We start from the raw sequence: 17185 nt of genomic DNA, 5'->3' as shown, positions 1-17185 counted from the left end.
TCAATTTTTCATGGTTAAATGTTTTCATCCAACACCCTCAGGACAAACAGGACAAATAACACTGAAACTGCCTGTTACTATTCCAGTGTTCCACTGGTCAGGACACTAGTATAAAAACATTTAAATATGACAACAAGTACAAAGTATGCAGCAGACCAGAAGAAACATTTGAGGCACAGATTCGTCTTCAAATTAATTTTTAAGTTTTTACAGGGAACATTCGCCACTACAGACTTCAACAATGAAGTCAGGACTGTTCTGCTACATATATTTTCAAAAAATGCGAATGTGAATTCTTATGTCTTTCCACTCATACAAACAAGCTCATTTTTGCCCTCAGATACCATGCTCAGTAGCAGCTCGGAATCTCTGTGGAGTTCAACAGGTAGGGCAAATACTCTTTTAGGACCCGCCACTGAAATCTCCAGGGCTTTGGAGCGCGTCATTGGCTCGACGCTTCAAAACATTCCCCAAATCCTGGAGATCACCCTGAGAGAGAACATCTGTGGGCTGGTACGGCCTGCAGATGAGAACAGACTGCGCTGTGTGTGTGTGTGTGTGTGTATGAGAGAGAGTGTGTCTGAAAGAGAGATTGTGGTTGTGGCTATGGCTTATGTCAAACTGTGTTTGAGTTCATGCATGTGTGACGTGTATAGATTTTTCTTTGAACGCCTAATTACTAGCATTACTATGTATTAGTGTGTCACTCCGTGTGTATATGTGGGTGCCATCAAGTGGTACTGTTCTGGATCCCTAAAATCCCACACTGGGGAAAGTAAGGCTGTTCACAGGGTACATAATTCTGTAATTGGGATCATATGCATGAATAGACCAACAGAAGTGTGCATGTGTGTGTCCATGATTACCGTGTATTCACATTTTCAGAGTATCATCACCTCAGCTAGTTTATAATTAAGTTAAAACAAGTTTATTTCTACAGCACCTTTCAACAATGCAATTAAAATTGATTTACACAGATATAAGAAATAAAGCAAGTGTTTATACGGTGCACACTGCATAGACTTATGAAGAAGCTCTACACACTGTACACACTCACACAGCACCCCTAAACTGCATACACACTGTACATACATCACACTCTACGTGACAACAATACACCCAGATGACCCACACAAAGTGTGCATTCATTTTGTACCCAGAATTCATGTACACAGTACAAACACACACAGATGCTGTAGATCTATTGCACACACACACACACACCACCCACACACGCTGCACTTGCAGCCAAAAGCAACTCTGGGTGACAGCTTAAGCAGATTCAGCCTATCTGTTCCCATCAGGTGTGATGACTGACTGACTGAGGGGTTAAATCCAAAACTCCACTATAAACAGAGAAATGTGTGTATGTTTAAACAGGTCATTGCCAACTAGCCAAGGAAAGCAGGCCTTTGTGGCCACCTCAGCAAACAGCTCGATTAAAAGGATTTACCACTGATTTTTTGGTTAAAGTTACAGTGGAAATATTTTGACAAAAGGCCGCTATCAGTATGAATTACCACTGACATGTTTGCACGTTTGAAAAGGAGGAAGGAAAGAAAGAATGCTTAACTTGGTTTATCATAAGAAAAACAAGAAATAAAAAAACGGGAGAAAGACACAAAGAAACAATGAAAGATATAGTGGAGATGAAAGTGGGGTGTCTGATGTCTGTTTCTCTGTGGGAAGCATGTTGGAGGCTCGGCACACTCCAGTATGTGGTTTTCCCAAGGCCATGCAGATCCAGCTTGACCCACCTCTCTCTCTCAGAGACACACCACTACTCAGAGGGAGGGAGAGTCAGGGTTTTCCTGCTCATGTGGAAAAAAAGGAGGGAAGAGGGGAGGGAAAACTGAGCAGAGGTAACCCTAGACACCGAGGTGGCCCTCTGGTAGAGCCCAAATCCTGCTATTCATTCTCGGCATCTCAGCCTCTCTCGCTATTCATGGACACATATGAGCCAGTTAAACATGAGGGGTGAAGTGTTGTGCATGGACGTCACCAGTTGGGGTGGGGTCTGGACATTGTTTTTGACAGTTACGTTACATGCCAGTGGGTGTCTAGTAAGGGAAAATAAAGTAATGCGTGGGCCCAGTCCAGGCTCGTGTAAAAAGCATATGTCTCCAAACACAGAAATCCAAATTCCAAAGGCAGGAATTTAGTGGAGCTCTTTCATCCAAAATCTGATTATCTCCCTTACAAACTGTTTGAAAATAGCAAGAGTACAGGCCCTGATTTGCAGCACCACGGGGTATTGAATTCAACTGTCACAGTCAGACACAGGCATTTGTCTCTGTATATAGCTGGTATTCAAGTCCTTTCCGCCCTCTCCATCATTGTGTCCTGCTCTTTCCTCTTCACTCCATCTTCCCCTTTTTCTCTTTCTGTCTTTCTCTGGGGGACATTGTGCAGGCAAGCCTCTGTGTTACTGCTTTGATTCCAAAGAGAGCCTCGCTGAGAAGGGATATGGATTCCATAAAGCACTCGGCTTTATAAATGTCTCCCAGTCCACATTCAGCACCTGGCTAAATATTATCCCAGCGGTGCTTTAGTGACATCCTCAGACAACACAAATGAATTGTCTGATGACAAATTCTCTGTGACAATTAATGCTCGTTGTTCTTCTTCAAACAGCACTGCAACAGCAGTTTACAGTCACAATAGTGACACAATTAAGGACTGAAATTGAGACACTGTAGACACAGTTTCTAGCTCAGCTCATCAGCAGCAGCTAGATAAAATAATAAACTAACTTCAACTCCATGAGCTGGTTGATAACCAGCTGTCTGTCTTTCCAGCTGACTTGGTTTGAAATTAATCTATATGAGAAACATTGTTTAAATGGGTTTCTTACACACCGCTACAGATCAAGACAGATGGTTAATATTAGTCTAAACTGTGAGAGCATAAAGGACCAACTACAACCCAGTGAGGAAATACTACACTGTGGATGTGGCACTTCTAAAGAGGCTGTGTTTTATTTTGCTTTTAATGCGACCTGGTGTGCCTTGGTCTGTGAAGTAAACTTGTGGGTTAGCAAGACTGGCCAACAATTTCTGCTTATGATTACTTTACGGGAGATAAAAACAGTGACTAGAGTGTTCCTTGCAACTGTGCAATCTAAAAAAGGCAGTGTGCAATTGGAAGTCCAAACTGCTTACATATTGAGACCATCTTTGACCATAGAACCATGCACGCTACCTGGGTATGCTTATCCAAAGCCTGACAGGCCCGACGTACCTGGTTACTAAGATTTGATGGTCCATTCGCTGTTTGGGGTTTAGCAAACAGTTAATTTTGAGTTTGTAGCGTAAGTGCCTATTTTAGGCAGAAAGCAAAAAAAAAAAAAAAGTATGAAAACTGAGCCTCAAAACTACATCCATTGACTGAGAAAATGAATACCTAAATGAAAACTGATGTTGACTGAACAATGGACATTACTTGGACAACTCAAGGGCTGTGGTGGGTTTGGTGGAGTTAGCAACCTAGTGCTGACATGAGTCTCATCAACCACTCTGAAAGAGTGAATCCACAAATGACACCAGAGAAAGATCACAAGTGGGACAGGAGGGTCTAGTATCTTGTGAGTAACCATTTAACCCTCTGTCAGCGTACCAAATCATTTTGTGATTGTTCCTTTTTTTTGTTTTGTTTTGTTTGGTTTGGTTTGGTTTGGTTTTTAACACCAGTGTTTATAGGACCTCTGATCTGCTTAGCACAGGACATTTGCCACAAAGATGGGTCACATTTGAATCAGGCTGGATGTTGACAACATCTTGTTTCGATAGATCTCAATGATGTAAGAAGTTAACATCAGTATATCAAGACTCAGATGAAAACATAACATTAATTTGGCTACTATGCATAGGAAACAAAGGGATGCAATGGATGGAACAACCCTACTCTCCATATGGAACGACTTATATTCAGTGTCTGACAGCCAGAATGTTTTTGCATTTTGAAATACAATCACAGTTGTTGTTTTATGATTTTATGATGAGAGCATCTTAACTCAGACCCAAACTACACTGTTAAATGATAACATATTTAATGGAGAGGCAGTAACTGGCCAGGGGGTATAAATGGACATAAAGAAAAAGAAGGGGATCTCAGTTTTTATCCCATTTGCCTTGACTGTTAATGAATCCATTAATTATTGTATGAGATGAATTATAATATGTCACTGACTTGCAAAGGGAAGCTCAAGCAGAATGTAGTCCAAACCTGACAAGAAATCTCACATAAAGTCACAGATTTCAGTGTAGGCTCATTTGATTAAGAAGATTGTCCCACTGGTTCAATCACAAAACCAGGCTCGGATGTCAAACATGTTCATTTTTAATGGGCTTTGGCAGCTCAGAACTACAACAGAAAGTTCTCAGGTTACCACAGCTGCACTCTGCACGGTTCACAATTTGGGAAACCGATTTGAAGGGATGGATCCAAGATAGAGACGGAATCCAGTGGACTTGAAGCGACCTGGACTACCTCAGCCAGTGCACACTGACAGTGATGGAGAAGAAAAACAAAAGGCTGAAGGGAGGGAAAGGAATCACAGAGGAAATGAATATCTTACAGTAACACATGGTGTGAAAGAAAGAAATGTCTCTCGTTGACCTCCTTGTGTTTTTCATTCCTCCCTGCCCCCCCTCCCTCTCACCCCTTCCTCCCCCACCTCACTCTCCACGCCGATTGAAATATGCAAGCATAACAGTCTGGGAAATGGGATCGAGAGGTTTATGAAGTAAAAGTGTGTTTGGGCTGGGCCTGCTATGCAGTGTAAAGTCCATGTTAAAGACCAGTGAAAGAGATTTATGCTGTGTGTCAAAAGCATGAAGGTAAATTGTAATTATCAATTTGAAACCATAATTCCATGAAAAGAAAATGATGCAGTGGAGAAGCTGAGTAAGTAGGAAGTGAGGATGGAATGGGGCATTGCAACAGGAAAATTAATCAATGGTTTATGCCAAAAAACTGCTAAGGAATGACTTAATGCATATATGGTTTGCAGTGGTTTCTCTACATGCACAGAGGCCGGACCACATCCAATTTTACTCCTAAATCCACCCTCTATTTGGCATGTGTGACATCTCTATTAAACAAATTATTGCCAAATTGTGTCTCTTCCAATCTTTTCTCCCATATCTGATTCCTTCAGCTAGCCAAAATTCTTCCAGAGCATGGAATGTCCTCTCCAGTTTCATCTTAGAAGTGGTTTAGGCCATATGGGCAGTGGGATGACCATTGTTGCCCTCCACCGCAGGACAGTTTTGTTTGTCTTCACTCATCCAGACACGGATAATAGAGGCCAATTAACTTGCACTACTGACTTTGTAATAACTTCAGAGAATTTGTGTGACACATCTACCAAAGCTTGTCAAGGGAAAGCAATCTGTACCCTCAGTTGGCAACAGAAACTGCTTTAAAATCACCTTCTCACGACTGAGAAACGGCTGAATGTCATGGTTTTGGGTCTAAGACACTGAATGAGCTTTGAAACATCTACCAAAGGTAAAGTAGCAAAGGTGTCAAGATGCATCAAATGAATATGTGGCTTTTTGTAAGTACTTATGACTTCAAGGCTACAAAGGATTTCAAGGCATAGCATTTAGCTGTAGCCCTGAAGATATTTTATTTAGATCTAGATCATTCTCCACTTTGAGCCTTTTACTCAGTTTGTCACTAAAGAAGACAGTGAATGAACTACAGTGAACAGCTGAGAAGTCTGTTAATTCTATGCCAAACCCTAGCTAGCTTACACAGTCAAACATTTTTCTCATGCTGACCCAGGAAAACAAAGTGTGTTAATATCTGCATGAGTTACAAGTGACCTGAACGTAATATGATCTTGTAGTCTCACAAACAGTGATAACACCTGAGGCAAGTTTATGACCGATCTTTCTGACCAAAATTCCAGACACAGTAATGTTTGTGATGTAATGTATTTTATGCAAAGGAAGGAATAATTTCATGAATTACATTTGCCAAATGCATGAGAGGACAAATAATTAAAAATCCTTTCCCCCTTTCCCCCTCGATTCCAGCTAGACAAGGACGAGTCCTGAGTCAGACAGTTAATTCACTTGGCTCTTACAAATAAATCAGATTCACAAATCCCCCTTTTCTGTTGAATCCTTGGCTACACTTGCTGCTAACAACACTTGGAAATACAAAATCATACATTGTGCCATTCATAATCTCTTTATAATCTCCCCCATTTTTTCTAAGTGGTTGTTAGCAAAAAACTGTTGCAACAAATAGTATAAATTATATTTACACTGTTATATGGACCAGCAGTGGTTGCTACCTTATTCGTCATCAGGGGACTCAGGGAGCCGACGGAGTCGAGTTAGAAAAACTTCCTGCCTGGCCGGACACATAGCTGATCCAGCTCAGATGGCTCAGGCTGTAACTGACTGACTTGACTCACGGCGCCAAACAGATCCGGCTCCACAGGACTCGTGACTGTAATTGAGAGCCAGTAAAATCTCTCTACTGCTAGTCAATTTATGCTATTTGTTGCAACAGTTTCTTGCTAACAACTACTTAGAATGAATGGAGTGGGTTTTCAGGACAATGAATGACACAATATAAAGTTTGAATTTACATGGGTTGTCAGCAGTCATGTTACATCACATTACATTTATTTAATACCCTATTAACTTTATTTATCCCAGAGTCATTACACCACAGAGCAATCTAACATGTAGTTGGAAGTGAAACATCATTTGTTATGTGTTTTATAGTGACAGGGATATTGCCTGCACCCTTAATTGTGCAGACTCAGACCTGACTCAGACATGACCCAAGAGGACTTTGGAGGTGGGTTTCACCATTAGGTTCTTGGTGATACCGACTCAAAGGACTCAAGTAACTCAGCTCAGGATATTGAGTGATCCGGAAGGTCTCAAGTCTGTACGAGGAACCGGATTTGCCGTGATTAATTTCAACAACTCATAGTACTCGGCAAATTTTAAGGGAATTTGGTCACTTTTTCATTGGGCAAAATCAGATCAAATTGTAGTTGTTGTTTTTGTAAATTCTGACAAGTTTACATCATTAAAATATATTACTTCATTCAGAAAATAGTGTAAATGGTGAAATCAGTTGATGTGTATTCACAAATATCTGCTGCTTATCAAGACACTTTTTACAAAGGAGTCTACATGTTGCCAGTACATGATGTAGGTAGTAGGACAAATAATAACCAATACTTTTTAAACAAAAGAAATAACTTACCTTAATGTGTGTGTGTGTGTGTGCATGAGAGAGTGAGTGAGAGAAAAAATATTACAATAAACTAATGTTAACATAAGCACATTTAGCTTCCAATAAATGCAGTTTTTAAGTATTTTGTTTCTGCTCAATAGCCTCTAAATATTAAGTCCTAATTACTACTAATATTTTAATGCTCTTATACTTGACTTGAGTATTTCCATTTTCTGCTACTTTATGCATTCTATCCAATAAATTAAATACTTTAATTTATTTTACCAGTAACAGGATTTTTTTTAAAAAAGACAAAGTTGTATGGGTGACATTCACTTTTATCAAAGTACTATTTTAGCTTATCTTATACATTATCAAGTATGACTTTTGGGCACTTCTTACAACACTGACCCATCTGTCCTGTATGCTCTCAAGACCCAGAAATACTAATTAGTTTTGAGCATAACCCAGTCTTACATTTAGCTGCGACACAGCGGTCCTTCTCACCCCTAAATATACACCAATAAAAAATTATATCTGTTCTTAGTTTCTGTTAATTCTTTGGTCTCTGGGCGTAAAGCCGCACACACCATCTAAGTTTATTAATGGAATAAAAAAAAAAAATCATCAAGTAACAGTTAACAAGGGCCAATGTAAAAGACACAGACAGACTGACCTGGCCTGGCCCCAAATGACGATTCACATTTCCTACGCCCAGTCGACAGGGCAAAAGTGCATCCTATTTCCTTTTCCTAGAGTGAACTCATCTGTCAACTGTGGCAGACATCAGCACTCCTCCCACTTCAGTCTCTGAGTGGCCTGAAACATTAGACAGGAAACACTGTTAACATCCCATATATATATATATATATATATATATATATATATATATATATATATATATATATATATATATATATGATTCCACATTACAGACAAATACAGACACATTGTACACACACGCATACCCATACACGCAAAAAGGGGACCTGTTTGTAGTATTACAGACCTGCTTGGTCACTAGCGAGGGTGGGTCTACAGGTGGTGTGATGTGTCTCTGTACACATTACACCACCGTCATTTTGGTTTTAACCCTGTCACACACTTTACATAAGGGCTAAAAATGTGAAAATGGAAATATCATATGCAGTTTTCTAAGTCTGCTTCTATTTTTAGACACAGTGCACCTTTTTTTAAAAATGAAGTACACAACTCTATAAAGAGGTGCAAATGAATGACTCACATTTCATGGAACCCTGCACTATGCCTGTCATACTTTCCTTGCTGAATCAAGTGTCCACACCTTGCACACCACTGACCATATATATTCTCTTATTCAGACGGTAGCTATAAATATCACTGGACACACACTCTGAATTTCTAACTTGTTTTAATTGGGCAAAACATTTTGAAATGGCTGAAAAATGAGTTGAAAACCAGTAGTTTCGTCAATGATCTAAAAACAAGAGAAATGCTTGAGACAGTGATGCAGTATATATGATTTGAGTTCAGGGGTCACTAAGGTGTGAAAGAAGAGAGGGGGCACTGGTTGAGAGAGCTGAAACTGTGACTGACGGGACCTTGTTGTAATTACACGCACATGTTCAGACCTGGATTTCTTCTGAACACATTCACCCCCTGGTTATTACTTTATGTTCTTTTCCTCACCTCACAGTTGTGTGCCAGTCACAGTTATATCCTTCACTGACATGTTTTCCTAGAACTGGTGTTATTGCTAATATGGTTGGTGCTGGAAAACCAAACAAAGCATGACATGGCACTCCATCACCTGGCCTGATGATGTCATGATACCGTAAATACCCTGCTAAAACTGCAGCCCCACCTTCCACTCTGTTTGGTGAACCATGAGCAGTTTGTGTATGTGCAAATTAGTGACATTTTTGAGAGGTTGAGTACTGACAGGGCATGTTTTAAGACCCCCCTTTATATTGTAAAGTTGAACCAGACCACGCAGTGCTGAACAGTCCAGTCTTTGAGCTTCCCTAACCAGGTCCACCCTAGCGGATCGAGCATTCATGATAGAGGTGTCGCCATCAGGGTACTTGGTGCCTCTGGCCTCAGGTGTTGAGAGCTGATTTAGTCTTTTAGCTGAATTCTGGTTGCGTCATATCCCATTACTACAAACTATAGCAACAAACAACTTACTGTTGAATGTTTGATTGTACTATTTAATCTTACACGAAAGATGATAGTTAAACAAGACTTAGACTATAGTGCTAGTGTATAAAGGTAAAGGTTAGCTAAAAGCTAATGTCATCATGTTAACATGCTTACAATGACACTGCTGCTGTTATGATTTCTAGCAGGTAGCAAATCATGTTCACTTCGCTCACTATCTTATTGTTATCATTAGCACCAAACACAAAAAGAAAAAAAACAAAAACAATGGACACATTTTAAGATCCCCACTAGATATGTTTTAAGATGTATAAAAAAAAAAAATACTCCACTTTTGGTAATTACATTATATTCGATATCGTCCCAGCCAAGTGCAAGTGTCTTGTAGAAATACCTGAAAGTACATTTATTCCTTCTCTCTCATTAAAAATTCCTGAATCTATAAATAACTAATAATTATTTTTAAGATTAACTGCTTTACACAAGACATCTCCTTTGTCACTTCACTATTGAGTATGCTTCAGGTTTCCAAATCACATGTGTTTAAATGAATATCAGTGTTCAGCTTTTGATAAATGAATGTGATAAAAAAAAAAAAAAAAAAAAAAAAAACTCAACACACATTCAACTGTAGCAATAGGAAGAAAAATGCATATTTGCGTGTAAGGGGAATTTAAATTTGGACATGTGATATGCTAGCTGAAAGGTTAATGTGTCACCAAAGTGATCACACTTCATCTTCAGGGGGCCATGAAGTTTTTACCAAATTTCAAGCCAATCTATGGAATACCCATTGAGAAATCTCATTCAATACCACATAGGTGAATCTCCTGGTCAGAGAAAGAGCCAAGTGTCAAAAGTGGTGGACTGACAGTCTTTGACATGCTGTTAGCATGGCTAGAAAATGCTGTGGTAACTGTGCTGATAACTTTTTGTTGAACATGAACATGAACAAAATACAAAACCAGCCCCATCTCAATCCAACAATGTTCTCAAACAATCCACAAAAAAGACTGCATAAGGCAGCATTATATAAATGCATCTCAAGTCTGCACTGCTGTTTGACCTGATCCCAGAAGCAGGTGCTGTCAACACTTTTGGAGGACCAATATGCAGACACTAAGAGGTCTAAAAGGTGAATAAAGAAACTTCAATAAACTTACTAAAGAAGCAGAAGAAGGCAAACTTAAAACTCAGAGAACACAGAGCAACAAAGAATGTTTGCACAGAGGAACAAACTGAAAGCACACACCACGAGAGTACAGGGATAAATAGGTGAGGTAAAAAGACACAGGTGAAACTAACTAGGGGAGGAGCAAATGGTCAAAAAATGAGGGAAAATAGACAAAGACAGGAAATGAAAAGCTAAACCGGAAGAGGGAAGAAGGGGAGAACAACTACAAAATAAAACAGGAATCTAACTAAAAAGAAACTTCAAATCATGACACCTTTATGAAAATACTGACTGATTCTCTGATTTAAGATTAAACAATAAAAGCCTTTATAGACACACTCATAAACAAGGTAATCGTGTGTTTAATAGTCTGTTTTATAGCAAGAATATCATGCAGTAAAGAAAGATTTTGGATTTACTGGCATGTGGACAAAGACATTAACTCATGCCAGATAAATGCACGGCTCAAAAGAAAGTGTCATCACTTTCATCTTGGCTAAGGCATGTCCTCATTTTTCTCACAGCATCATCTATTTGCACTCATTCATACCTGCCAAGAAGTAGATAAAACAGAGGACAAAAGGAGAGATAAAAGTGAAGAGGAAAAATTGTGATTGTTGGATGGTCCTGTGCAGTTTGAGTCATGCTTTTGTCTTCCAAAGCACATCTCCAAGGACATACAGGTCTCATTCACTCAGCTCCGCTGGCTTTTATGTCCACTGAAATTGTCTCCATGGTGTGTGCTGCATACCGAGTGCAAAAGAAACCAAATGTGGTATCCTGAAAACAGATTGTTTTCAGTGATTATGGTTCACTTTCCTTTCTTTCTTACATACACAATTTTGGTTCAAGTGATTATGGTTAAATTTCCGAATCAAAGAAACGCTTTCATAGCATTAAAGAAGGGGAAACAGGAAAAAATTACATGGTCTCACATCATATTAACAACAAAATTGGTCCATAATTATTGTGAAACAAAAACCACAGTTTGTTCAGATGACAGAGGCTGAAAAGACTAACAAACACAAAAAGAATCACACTGGGTGACACCCACTGTTTACCGAAACCCTTCGGCTGACATGATGCATGCTTCTGGTCCAGTGAATCCAGAGAGAAAAGATTTGATATTTGCGTGTGTGACTACATGCGTACGTGTGTGTGGTTGTAACATGGCCACAGAGATCAGTCTGTCTGGATTTTTCATTTTTTCCTGCTTGAAACCATATGACTGTCCTTTAACTGACTAACTGATATGGATGCTGACAGTCAGAGGGCCAGACACTGACCTGCAGGATGAGAGGCCCTGAAACCATCCGACAAAATGCTACACAGCTATTGACAGCTTCCCCTTTCTTCCTGTCTCTCTATCTGTCCCTTTGGAGCAGGACTCAGTGGGTGTTTTGTCTGGGTCAGATTTACAGTAGATCCAGTAGATCCGCTGAGCCCAACTTGGTCAGCTAATTGGAAAAAGGTTTGTGCGTTATGAGGCCCGCAGAGAGCACTTTCAGCGCCTCCACATTGAATGAGTAACAGAATCACACAGGAGGTCACATAGGTGAAGCAGAAGCACACGTGCATAAGGAGAGATCCTCCATAATATGTTTGCATGCAGACACAAACGTTTTGTTTTCAAGGCCATAAAACTCAGCAGAACCTTTGGCACAGTGCTCATGTTACTGAGTGACATGAGCGAGGAAATGGGAAAGACAAAAGCTGAGCATTCAGCTATATGTTTGGCACAAACATATAGCTGAACATTTGAGAACACACTCCCATTATGCATCCAAATAACTGTATGTATTTGTTGCATTTGAAGGACTATAAATGTACATATGTATACATGTCCTCTTGCTCTCTCAGTTACATACAGAGTGAAGAACTTCTTTACTTCTTTCCTGTATTGTAAGCATCACTTGTGTTAATGGGCTGCTCAAAAACCCACATTGTTAACATACATCTTCTTGTTGTTACATCTTATTATAGCAATTTGTTTCCCCAACCTGCAAGTAAAATTGCAGAGAAATTCATTGATGCTACATACGCAATCTTTTACAGGCTATTTAAGATCTATTGTGTCTAATCTCTTTTGACCTCTGATTTTCATTATGGATCATTAAAGAGACATCCTCTGTGCATGTCGACCTGTTCGATGAATACAAGTCATCACATCAATCTTTCATCACCCCAAGGCCTTTGTACCTCTGCCCAGCAGGTGAATGAGAGGTCCTGAACCTGGAATCAGTGGAAATGCTTTGAAGGCTTTACGGTTGGATAGACACACCACTACAGACTCCAGCAATACTGTGATGAGTGAAACACTACACCTGAGAAAAATAATTCAGAGTTACAAGGACAAATTCACAGTATTTATCAGCTACACTAGTGGCCAAGCTCTAGGAATGGCAGCGTCAGTTGAGTGACGACTTTGGTCCAAACTAAACAACAAAGTTTTGACTTTCATACATAAGAGGATGGATCTTTGCGAAAATGTAAATTATTTGGTGAATAAGGAGTGACAGGTTTGGTATGGCTGGTCTTGCTTTGTTTCAGTTTCTGAGCTTTTCCTTGACTGTTGTTAGTTTGACCACAACATCTCAGAAATTTCAACTTTTCATTTTTTATTTGAAATTCCAACTACTGTTATGCGAATAATGAAATATTAAGGGGATGATGTCACCCCACCACCATCACCGAAAAAGAATCACCTTGACATTAGCATTACTTTAACAATATCTCAAATGAATCAGAATGATATACAGCAGCAAGTTAAGGTATATTTAATTGAAACACACATTAGCATTGCATTGTGGAACCATTTCAAAACCTGCATGAAGTTTACACACCAGCTGAATGGAAATATAGCTAATAATGCCCCATCACGCATCTCCCACACTGGGAATATTTCTTGAACCTTAGTTCACCCATCAGATTCCAGTCAGTCTTATTTTCCAGTGTGACAGCTTGAGATGTTTTGTATGGAAAATCATACTCACGGGCCTGAAATGTCTAGCCTACATAATAGGACATCCAGACCCCTTACAATCAGATTGACTAGTGTGAAAGGTGCTTGCAGTGGGCGGATAATAAATGACTTGCTGAAGACATAAAGCCTTTGAGCTGGTGTCTAGATTTATGCTGTAATATTAGCTCGGATATCATCCTTTAAAAGTTAGATAGATGGCCTGCTTGGGAGACATGCGTCATCAAAAGTACTTTGCTCTAATAAATGTATGGTGTGTGTTTTGTTGTTTTGTCAGATTTTGATGTCACACACACACTCACACACACACAGAGTCAGTTCATGCTTGGCAGTGGCGAGCAGCGATATCCCGTCCAGTGCAGCTGGTGTGCAGCCTCTAGGCAGCCCTGTGCTCTGGGAGGGAAGCCTGGTTTGATTTTAGTCCAGGGCAAACCAGGACTTTCACATTCCTGCTTTTCAATTGGAATTAACGTATTTGTTACTGCCTGGGAGACTGATAGAAATATATGCTTGCATATGTGCATTTGGAGGAAAAGACTGGAATAACGAAGTCTAAGGTGAGGTACCATTTGCCCACAGGGCTATCCAGTGTAATATTACATGACACTTACTTTCTCTCTCTCTCTCTCTCTCTCTCTCTCTATCCTCTCTCTCTCTCTCTCTCTCTCTCTCCCACTCATTCTCTTCACTCCTTCTTCAAGTGAGGCCATTCCAAGCTGGAAAGTTCTGTCGTTCTTACATAAACTCAGGCTTGAACGGCTGCAGGGTCAGGCAAAAGGGAAGAAAGGAGGCAGAAAAAACAAGACAAAAGTTGAGCATATTGTGGGAGAATGAGGCACAAAGATAAAGAGGATCTGGAAGGGGTAAAACCTGTATCATCAGGAACGTCTAAAAACTCCTCTTCATCACATCCTAGAGAAAAGAGGAAGAACAAAAGAGCAGGAGGAAATTGGAAGCAGAGTGAAGGCGGCTCAGCAGCTCTCATCCAAAAAGCCTAGAAGAAAGGGAAGGAGGAAAAACTCAAAACAAGGCATTAAATGGCTCGGCGGCGTCCAGGGCTCGGGTTGAAACCCCTGTGGAACCAGCCAGGTCACTGCTGATATGGAAAAGAGACCCAGCTTTGGACCAGTATCAACCTGACATGTCTTCCTGTTGAAAGGATGTTTTCTTTGTTAACATGAATCCCTTGTGACACTGGTGATCCAGGATTTTATTGTATGGGTTAGCTGGATTTGATCCATGCTTTTATTTTTGAGCTTGGAGAGGCAAGTTTCACCTTTCCTGCCAACACCCAAACAAAACTTCAGGAGGCCTAAAAACTCACTTTCTACTCAATGTATGGCCCATGTTGAATGATTCAGCACAGCATGAGGTATTGGATTTATAGGAAGTGCTCAACAGTTTGTCTGGAAGTGGGTGATGATTCATATTCCAAATGGCTTGCAGATGCTGTAGCAGACTTCACTGGGTACATACAGTGACTGAACAACAAATCAACTCATAATTACCTCTCAAAACCACATCCACGTTTATTTATTGAGGTGTTTATGCACATAAATCCCACGAACATCCCCTCAAACCGCTAAAATCGCACTTTCACCAAGAACAACAGGATGCATTTAGTAGACAAGTGCAGAGCCTGTGAATTATGTAACAACATCAATCATCCCACGTTCATGTGAGCATCTTTTCAGGTGCACACCGGAGAAATACTCATTAAAAGAAACACTTTTCCCACTGCTTCACTGCCAGGGAACATTATTCAGTCTGACTGGGGATTTTTTTTTATCATGATCACACTTGTTTGCTGACTCACTGCATTCTCTTTGTGTTGTCCATCCTGCTGTCATCTCCACTTTTTCCACTGACCAGACGCAAAACACACACTCCGGAAGCCTCTGCAAATCCCGGGTGACTGCATCTTCAGTCTGCCCTTACCTCACCTGAGAGACAGCACGTTTTCCATCAGAGGCAGGACATTTCCAAAAGGTTGACTACAACACATCCTTTCTTTGATTTAGAGGCTGCTGGCTCTTCTTGAGCACATCAGCAAAACATTAACAAGACTAAGAAAATGGAAAGAAAAAAAAGGAGAAATAATTGAAACAATGAAAAGGACAGAAAAAAATTAAGTTGGAAAACTAAGAGAAACAGTGGGTGGAAATGGATGGAGTGGAGGTAGAAGAAAGAGATGTGGTATTCAATAAGTGCAGGTCAATACCAGTCTGTGCGCTGGGCTTTACTGTCACAGCGTGCCTTTCACCATTTGTTTCCTATAAAGGCCACATGGAAACATTTAGCTGGCTTAAAGCAGATCGGCGCACGTTGTCTCAGGCCCTTAACATTTGCTACTTGTTTTCCAGGTCTGTCTTAATAAAGTTTTCTGAAAAATATAGGCAGCTGCAATAAATAACATAAATAATTAATAACAAAATGTGGGAAATGTCTGTGTCCCACAGCACGTGTGCAGTTGAAGCAACTCGAAGTGAGAGAAAGGAGAGGGGGCAAAAACAATAGATAAAAATAGTATCTTGGAGGCAATTCTTTCTGGCTTAGGGAGAGTCTGAAGAGCCTTAACAACAACTTCTTTTTTCCCGTTCGTGTTTTCATTCTGCGACAACATCTGCAGTCTTTCGAAGGGAATAGAAATCACAGATGCACAGGTTATGAGGAGTGAAGTCATAACGCAGCATTAGTTAGGTTGTAGTCTTCATTATTTCTTGTTTAATGGGTGAAACTGTGGAAACAATCAACACACAACTCTCACCAGACATATTAGAAGAAATGTGGCTGGAGACAGAAAATGAGCTGTTTGTTTGGACAAAGTCCTTCTAGTGTCTATTAATACCCATTTGTGAGTACAGTGGCTGCAATAAATTCATCCACACTTTGGCCCCATGTACAGTATGTGTGCATTCATGTGTGTGTTTGTCAAGTTAAGTTCCTGCGAGCATATGGCAGAGTAATACAGGTTTTCACAAATACACAAACCCAGCTGTCTATCCATCCCTCAGGTAAACGGCTCTAATTCTGCCAAATCATTTACATTGAACTTCTGCACAAAAATGATTTCCCGCTCACTTTCCATCTAACATCCACATCACAGGCCAACAGGGTGCATAGATATGTGCACATAATGTGTGACAGCTCACCCAAAGGTCCGCCGGACCTTTTGCATGTTGCTGTCAGGATCCTTCCAATATCCACTCTTCATCCATTTAAATGAGCACTAACCGGACTGGAGTGGGTAGAGGCTTAAGACTGTAAATAATACTAAGAAATCCCATTCTAATACATCTTTCCAGGGATTATAAAGTATGAAGAATGCATGTTGTCATCATTCGTCTGATCTCCAACCAAATCAAAGGAAAGGGTCCACATACTGGCACCAGACACTAGGCTTAACTATTGCGAATTGTCTGCCCTTCCCATATTCATAATCTGAAAATGAACCTTTTATTTACGTTGTCTGGCAGCCCTAACCCTCTCTCCCACAAATAAGGGAATGTATTTCTCCGACAATACCCATCTTTGGCCAAAAAATGCTAAACATACATAACTGAAGTCTCATACTGAAAGCTGCCTACAGCTGAGAAACACAATGTACACAGCAACCTCTGGTGGCTTTCTGGAGAATTTTACTTCAAGTGTCTGAATACTAAAGCTGTAAAAGCAGAAATGGG

The 17185-nt window shown here is 40.2% G+C and overlaps 1 protein-coding gene across 2 annotated transcripts in view; it reads right to left on the bottom strand.

The window, feature by feature from the left end:
- The window catches only part of col8a2 (collagen, type VIII, alpha 2), a 93437-nt gene extending 82829 nt beyond the window's left edge, over nucleotides 1-10608 (bottom strand). Inside the window, exons 1-3 of one of the 2 annotated variants that reach the window (XR_006845796.1) lie at nucleotides 10512-10608; nucleotides 7886-8028; nucleotides 4155-4533 (exon numbers count right to left, since the gene is read on the bottom strand). The gene's annotated coding sequence lies outside the window, so the exon portion shown is untranslated. Of the gene's footprint in view, nucleotides 1-4154; nucleotides 4534-7885; nucleotides 8029-10511 lie in introns of those variants that run through there. The other variant, XM_046416774.1, reaches the window with a different exon arrangement.
- Between the last annotated feature and the right edge of the window lie 6577 nt (nucleotides 10609-17185).

The sequence above is a fragment of the Scatophagus argus genome, chromosome 17 (assembly GCF_020382885.2).
Source record: "Scatophagus argus isolate fScaArg1 chromosome 17, fScaArg1.pri, whole genome shotgun sequence".
In the NCBI taxonomy this organism is placed as follows: domain Eukaryota; kingdom Metazoa; phylum Chordata; class Actinopteri; family Scatophagidae; genus Scatophagus; species Scatophagus argus.
This window is presented reverse-complemented; position numbering and strand designations above follow the sequence as displayed.